Source organism: Moschus berezovskii, chromosome 20 (assembly GCF_049115385.1).
Source record: "Moschus berezovskii isolate FMDL1 chromosome 20, NW_MosBer_1.0, whole genome shotgun sequence".
Taxonomy (NCBI): domain Eukaryota; kingdom Metazoa; phylum Chordata; class Mammalia; order Artiodactyla; family Moschidae; genus Moschus; species Moschus berezovskii.
Window position 1 is genome coordinate 36,112,822 of NC_142479.1, and position 8,507 is coordinate 36,121,328.

General features: G+C 41.6%; 1 pseudogene; it reads right to left on the bottom strand.

Moving 5' to 3' along the window:
* Positions 1 to 3,488: 3,488 nt before the first annotated feature.
* Positions 3,489 to 4,436, bottom strand: LOC129536951 (olfactory receptor-like protein DTMT; annotated as a pseudogene).
* Between the last annotated feature and the right edge of the window lie 4,071 nt (positions 4,437 to 8,507).

Sequence of the window (8,507 nt, forward strand, 5' to 3'; positions counted from 1 at the left end):
AAGTGGTTTTAAAAGAGGCCTTGCAATGTAGTCCATATCCCTACAGACTCCTTTTCTAGAAACTTTGGGAAAGATCTAGTTATTTAAAGAGATAAATATTCTGAGGGGCTTCCCTTTTGGCTCAGCTGGTAAAGAATCCGCCTGCAATGTGGGAGACTTGGGTTCGATCCCTGGGTTGGGAAGATCCCCTGGAGAAGAGAAAGAGTACCCACTCCAGTATTCTGGCCTGGAGAATTCCATGGACTATAAGTCCCTGGGGTCACAAAGAGTCAGACACAACTGAGTGACTGAACAGCAACAAATATTTTGAAAGCAAAATACTCAGCATTGAGAATATCATAAAGAAATGACCACTCTCATTTAATTTTGGAAGGAGTTTACTTGAGAAGAAGTCCTTGGAGGTGGTTTGACGGTTTCTATCCAATTATAAATGCTCATATCCTGTGACTGAGTATACCCATTTCTGAAACTATGTCCACAGAAACACAGCGTAAGTCCACAGAAACACAGCATAAGTCCACAAAAAGCATATGAACCAGTAAATAAAATCGAAGCATTATTCAAAATAATAAAAAACTGAAAACAACCCAAATGTCCACCAAGAACAGATTATTTAAATAAATTATGGTAAATAATATCCATTTAACAAAACATTACATAGCTTCTTGAAGAGTTACATGTCCTTATGTGAAATGATGAATTCAAAACATACTCTAAGTGATAATGAGAAAATGGCAGCTACAATTTTGTCCTACTTATTTATAATATATAAAGTTAGTCTCCTCTTGATGAAAGTGAAAGAGGAGAGTGAAAAAGTTGGCTTGAAGCTCAACATTCAGAAAACTAAGATCATGGCATCTGGTCCCATCACTTCATGGGAAATAGATGGGGAAACAGTGTCAGACTTTATTTTTTGGGGTTCCAAAATCACTGCGGATGTTGATTGCAGCCATGAAATTAAAAGACACTCCTGGGAAGGAAAGTTATGACCAACCTAGATAGCATATCAAAAAGCTGAGACATTACTTTGCCAACAAAGGTCCGTGTGAAGAAAGCTGATCGCCAAAGAATTGATGCTTTTGAACTGCGATGTTGGAGAAGACTCTTGAGAGTCCCTTGGACTGCAAGGAGATCCAACCAGTCCATTCTAAAGGAGATCAGTCCTGGGTGTTCATTGGAAGGACTGATGCTAAAGCTGAAACTCCAATACTTTGGCCACCTCATGCGACGAGTTGACTCACTGGAAAAGGCTCTGATGCTGGGATGGATTGGGGGCGGGAGGAGACGGGGACGACAGAGAATGAGATGGCTGGATGGCATCACCGACTCGATGGACATGAGTTTGAATGAACTCCAGGAGTTGGTGATGGACAGGGAGGCTTGGCGTGCTGTGATTCATGGGGTCTCAGAGAGTCGGACACGACTGAACTGAACTGAACTGAAAGTTAGTCTGTGCATAGAAAATAACTGGAAGAGTACACCCCAGCTTTTAACTGCCATCATGGAGGGGGTGAAGAACAATGGAGGACCCACATATTCCACTTTATTACTTATTTCTTTGTTGTTTGGCTGTTTCTTGGTGAGAATGTATTATTTTCAAAATCAGTAAAAAATTTTAAGAATAAATGAAGTAAAAGTTGGCATTATTAGGAAGACTTTTTTAAAGGTGAGATCTTTTAAGACATAAATTCATTTCAAGAAATACATCAATGCACTCAAATCGAATCAGTAATTATTTATTCTCTATATCTAGCAGATTCAAGGCACTGAGTTAGGCACCATAGAGTAGAGGGCACCTGTCTTCGAGATCAGGACACTTGTAAATATACTTGGTAAGAAAAGGAGTAAACAAAGAGAGCACCAGATAATTTCAGCATAATATTCCAGAGGAAAAAATCTACCTCAGAGTCATAAATAGACTTTAGTCTTTCTGTCTCTATTTGTCTTACCTTGGGCAATAGGTGAGTCACCATTTTAATGTCTATAAATTAAGCGATTCATATCAGAACTCTGTGGTTCAATCCATATGATTTTAATTCAAAAGACGAATTCTCATCTAAAACATAGATACTACCTTGGACTTCCATGACAGTCCAATGGTTAAGACTTTATCTTCCAATGCAGGGAGTATGGGTTCAATTCCCGGTCAGGGAGATAACATTCCACATGACTTGGCCAAAAAAAAAAAAAACCACCCAAAACATAAAAAAAAAAAAAAAAGAAGCAACAGTGAAACAAATTCAATAAAGATTCTAAAAGTTGTTTAATTTAAAATAAAAAAATATATAGATACTACCAAAAGAAGTAGGGCTTCCCAGGTGGCACTAGTGGTAAAGAACCCGCCTGCCAATGCAGGAGACTCGAGAGACTCAGGTTTGGTCCCTGGGTGGGGAAGATCCCCTGGAGAAGGGCATGGTTACAAGATCCACTCCAGTATTTTTGCCCCAAGAATCCTTTGGACAGAGAAGCCTAGAGGGCTACAGTCCCTAGCATTGCAAAGTGTAGGACACAACTGAAGCAACTTAGCACAGCACACATCAGAAGTAATTAACTTGCCATTAACTGACAAATGATTGGTACAGTTAAAGGAAACAAATAATTTTAGAATGTGATCATTAAATGTATGAATCAGTCAACACCTGAAAATAAAAGTAAAAACTGAATAGATTAGCAAGGGGAAAAACGATGTTCCTGGAGAATAAAGTTACAAGAGTAATACATAATAAATTGGAAGATATTCTTCATGAAATAGACATGTTTGGCAGAAGGAAAGCACAGAAGTGTCTGAGAAATTTGGATATATTTCTTAGAGAATTAGGAACTACTATTCTTAAGGAGATCAATCCTGGGTGTTCATTGGAAGGACTGATGCTAAAGCTGAAACTGCAGTACTTTGGCCACCTCATGCGAAGAGTTGACTCACTGGAAAAGACTCTGATGCTGGGAGTGATTGGGGGTGGGAGGAGAAGGGGACAACAGAGAATGAGATGGCTGGATGGCATCACTGACTCAATGGACATGAGTTTGAGTGAACTCCAGGAGTTGGTGATGGACAGGGAGGCCTGGCATGCTGTGATTCATGGGGTCACAAAGAGTCAGACATGACTGAGCGACTGAACTGAACTGAACTGAACTGATACTGGACAGAGGAGCCTGGTGGGCTACAGCCCACAGGATTGCAAAGAGTCAGACACAGCAATAACAACTAAACAACAATATATTCCTTGAGTGCAATAAACATCAAAATACAGTGGTATTTATTCAAAATTGAGTAATAGTCATTGAGTGTCCACTACACATCATGGTGCATCACAACCAAGATTCAGTGACAAACCCAAGAGGCACGATGTAACCTGCCTCTAATGACATTTGGGGGAAACTCTTCTTGGGGGTGCTATGCAGGCTGCACTAGCAGCACCAAGCTTGGGTGCTACCTAAGCTGTTTAGAGTACTACTCACTGTTTGAAAACATCCTTTAATCTTTAAAGTCACTGGTTGAAAAAAAGCTAATTTTTACAAAAGACTCTTCTCAGGGCTCCCTTTATGTCTTGATTCCTCAGGCTGTAGATGAAGGGGTTCAGCATGGGGGTCACCACAGTGTACATCACAGCCATGACAGTCTCCTTAACAGTAGAGTTGTTAGATGAAGGGCAAAGGTAGAGGCCAATGATTGTGCCATAGAAGAGAGACACCACGGAGAGGTGAGAGCCACAGGTGGAGAAAGCTTTGCGGATACCCCTGGCAGAGCGGACTTTGAGGATGGAGGACACGATCCTTGCATAGGATGAAAATATCAACAGGAATGGAACAATAATGACAAGCCCTCCCAAGATAAAAATCATCATTTCATTTATCTGAATGTCAGAGCAGGCCAACTTTAGCAGAGCAGACATGTCACAGAAGAAATGGGGGATCACGTTTTCAGCACAGAAAGACAGCCGAGCCATGAGCAGGGTGTGCAGCAAAGAAATGCAGATGGTCAGCACCCAGGACAGCGCCAGCAGGGAGAGACAGAGCCTGGGGCTCATGATGGCGGTGTAGCGCAGGGGGAAGCAGATGGCCACGTAGCGGTCATAGGCCATGGCCACAAGGAGGAAGCTCTCCAGGTCTGCAAAAAGCAGGAAGAAGTACATCTGGGCCAGGCAGCCAGCATAAGAGATGGATGAGATGTGGCTCTGCATGTCCTGTAGCAATTTGGGCATTGTGACAGAGGAGAAGCAGAGGTCAGAGAAAGACAGGTTACTGAGAAACAGATACATGGGTGTGTGGAGGTGGGGGTCCAGTCGAATCAGGAACATTATGAGGAGGTTCCCCAGGACGGTGGTAACATACATGGCCAGGAACAGAGCATAGAACAGGTCTTGCTGATCAGGTCTAATGGGCAGGCCCAGGAGCAGGAATTCTGAGATGACTGTTTGGTTTCCAATTTTCATGCTGCCTTTGTTTTACCTTTTGAAAATTAAGAATAATCTGTATGAAAGTATAAGCCTAAATATATATATATGTATATATATGTTGCAGAACTTTCAAAAATATTTTCATTAAATGCCCATAAGTCATAGCAGTTGTTTAATACTTTACTTGAAATCTCCCAAGTATGTAAATAAATATTTATGTAAAGGAAACAACAAACACATATGAAATTATGGGTCAAATTCAATTAAATTCCAAAATTCTCTATAAATGTTCCATAACAGAACCGTGGATGGGGTCAGAGCAACATGATCTGAAAGTAGACAGGAAGGAGCCTAAGTCTGTATGCCTCTGGCTTAGGGATACAAACAGTATAATATCAACCAGAAAATTAGTCACCATCCTTACCACTCAGAAGTGATGCTGATGGTGAGTAAGATGATGGCGCTTGTGGTAGTGTTGATGATGGTGATGATGATGACTGATGACAGTGGTAATAAGAGCATGAAAACATTTGTCAGTGCTTGCTCTTGCTAAACACTGGGATAAAAGCATAATATGCACTGACTCATTTACTCTTCACAGCAACCCTATGAGATAGGTACTGTGTGTGTGTGTGTGTGTGTGTGTGTAGCTTAGTCATGTCTAACTCTTTGTGACTCCATGGACTGTAGCCCACCAGGCTCCTCTGTCCACGTAATTCTCCAGGCAAGAATAATGCAGTGGGTTGCCATTCCTTCTCCAAGGAATCTGCATTGAAAGCAGATTCTTTACTGTCTGAGCTACCAAGGAAGCCCATGAGATAGGTACTATTATCTTCATTTTTTAGATAGAAAATAAATAACTTGTCCAAGGTCACATACCTATTAAGCAACAGATCTGGGACTTAAATCCAACAGTCTAACTTCAGAGCTTAACTTTTAGCCAGGAGGGTTTCCAGAACTGGTTACACATTGCAGATGAGTATATATCATCGAGAAAAAGTCTTACGGAAGAGAGCACAGGAAGAATGAGTTCTGAGAGTAAATTATTCTGCAAGAGGGAGTGGGAAATGTGTGGGGTTTTCTTGTTTTAGTTGTATTTTGGCAGTGCTGGGCAGCTTGTGGGATCTTAGTTCCCTGACCAGGAATCAAACCCTGGCCCTAGGCAGTGAAAGCACAGAGTCCTAGTCACTGGACAGCCAGGGAATTTGGGAAATGTTTTTTATTCTTACATCTGAACATTAAAGAGAGATACTTGCAGTCAACTTCAGAGTACCCATAAATATAACCATTTTTTCCTTTTGGTCAGAGAACAGAGCAGGAGAGCAAACAAAAGACTCACCTTGATGGTCACGAACAAAAGCAGCAGAAACCAGGAAAAATGAGAGGTAAATCAACCAATTCAAGGAGTGGGTAATTAAGTGATCCTTGAACTCTCTCAGTCTGTGAATATCTCAAAGATTGTGTCTGGAATAATTTTGAGACTTTAATCTTTGAAAGATTTATTTCCTTGCATCTCACATTCACTTCCCCCCATTCAGGTAGGTAGTCAGGTCTGTATTCGTTGCCTCAGGATAGAGATGTGGGAGGAAAGCAGTAAGAGTCCACACCTTTTCCTGGCTTTTATTTCCAAAAGCCTGAGCCCCAGAATGAGGATGGAATTTTCTGGTAAAGAAAAAATGATTTGGTCCGAATTTGGAGATGAAGTGAAGTTTTGCCCCAGCAAATCAGAAAGAGATTGCCTTGACCTTGGGGCAGAGGAAGAGTGGGAGGATGCTCAGCGGACCCAAAGAACAGGGCACATCTGGTAGCCCAGATAGTGCGGATTTCCTCTCAACTTATGAACTGAATTTATCCCGAGTTAAAGATATTACTATCAGGGCAGTTTGATGGAGGGTGAGGATGACTGGCTTCACGGAAAGGGGCTACTAAGATGGTCTCTTTCTGTTTAGATCACCCACAAGCAAAATATTCCAGGGCACAGAGGCATCAGATTCCATCATTTACTGACCCAGGTGGCTCAGTGGTAAAGAATCCTCCTGGTAACCAAGACATGAAGGTTTGATCCCTGGGTCAGGAAGATCCCCTGGAGAAGGAAATAGTAACCCACTCCAGTATTCTTGCCAGGTAAATCCCATGGACAGAGGAGCCTACAGTTCATGGGGTCGCAAGAGTCAGACACAACTTAGAGACTAAACAGCAAAAAACATCAGCAGTCAATCTTGGCAAATTGCTGAACTTTTCCAACCTTGTGCTCCACCATCGGTGAGTCTTATAAACCTTGAAGAACTGTGGGTTTAGAGTGATGGTTGTATGCAAAGTATAACATACTCTCCAAATATATAGTTTCAGTTCAGTTCAGTCGCTCAGTCGTGTCCGACTCTTTGCGACCCCATGAATCACAGCACGCCAGGCTTCTCTGTCCATCACCAACTCCTGGAGTTCACTCAAACTCATGTCCATCGAGTTGGTGATGTCACCCAGCCATCTCATTCGCTTATTAGTTCCCAATAACAGCTTTGGTGATTCTCAACTACATTTGGTGATGGGAATCACTATTGAGGGTGGAAAACAATGAGAATGATGACTTCTAAATCATCCAGCAGGAACTGTACTATAGAATTAGGGTGTCCTGTTACCTGTTAAAGGAGATTTTAGAATAACTACCTCCCCTGCACTTCCAGCTTATCCAGCTTGTCTGAGTGTGGCTCCTGAGCCTGCTTCCTGTCTGCTACTTCCATGTCGTACATTTCCAGCCAGAGGCTCTGCCATTGTCTTCTGACTCCTCTCTCCTATGATGCCCTGACCCCAGGGATCCCCGGGTCCCAAAGAAACTCATTAATAGCAAACCTAGTACTTGATCCCCCTTACTGAGCCGTAGTTCTGAGCCACATTGCTGAGTAAGTCATGTCTAGGGACAGAATTCTGGGTTCACCCCAAGTCTGAGCTTCTCAGGGAAGCATTCCTTGATCATCACAGCCCACACCTTCTCTATCTTCTGGGCTCCTACAACAGGTATCAGAGTCAAGTATTGTAGCATTTCATCACCACTATTTTATGTCATCCAAAATTGCTTCCAAATATACCAATCTTCTCTCCTCCAGTGGACTTTAAGCTGCATGATAGCAAGTCATGTGTAGACAGATTCACCCAGGAAATAATCTATTAAATCATTAATGCATTCCTTCAAGAAATATTTATTGGGTAACTGCCATCCACCAAACACTGAGCCATGTGATACAGGGAAAACAGTGGCCAAGGAAGACATGGTCCCTGCCCTCTGGAAGCTTATTCTCTAGCTGGCAGACATCACAACAAAACAAGCCACTATTGAGTGTTACAAATGTTATCATGGGGGGATACAGGATGTGATAAGGGTATATAGCAAGGCACCTAACCTTAACCAGTGGGTCAGAGAAGACATTTTTTTAAAATGACGTTTAAGTGGTAGCTGAGGAGTCTTCCAGGAAAAGGAGATGAAAGTATCCAGAGAGAGAAAATGGTAAATGGAAAAACCCAGGGGTGAGAGAACCTGGAGCTTCTGACAAAGTGAAAGAGTTTCATTGTGGCTGAAATACAGTGCGTGGGTTTGAAGGAAAGCAGAGGATGGGGGTCACTGGGAGAGGGTAAATGTGAGTGATGTAATTTAGAAATTCCTCAAAAAATCATATATAGAATTACTGAATGGCCCAGACATTCCACTCCTGGGTATATACCTGAAAAAAATTGAAATACAAATATATGTATATGAATGGTCATACTGGCCCTATTCACAATAGCTCACAAGTGGAAATAGCTCACAAGCATTCATTGATAGCTAGGTAAATAAATGTGGTATATCCATACAATGGGATATTATTCAGCAATAAAAAATAAATACTACTGATAAACACTACAAGATGGATGAATCTTGAAAACATTATGCCAGTCACAAAAGTCACATATTGTATAATTCTATTCATATGAAATATCAGAATAGGCAAATCCATACAGAAATAAAGGAGATTGGCAATTGCTAAGGGAAAATGGGTAGTGATTGTTAGCGCACATGGGATTTCTTTGGGGGTAATAAAAATGTTCTAAAATTGTGGTGATGGTTGTGCAACTCTGAAT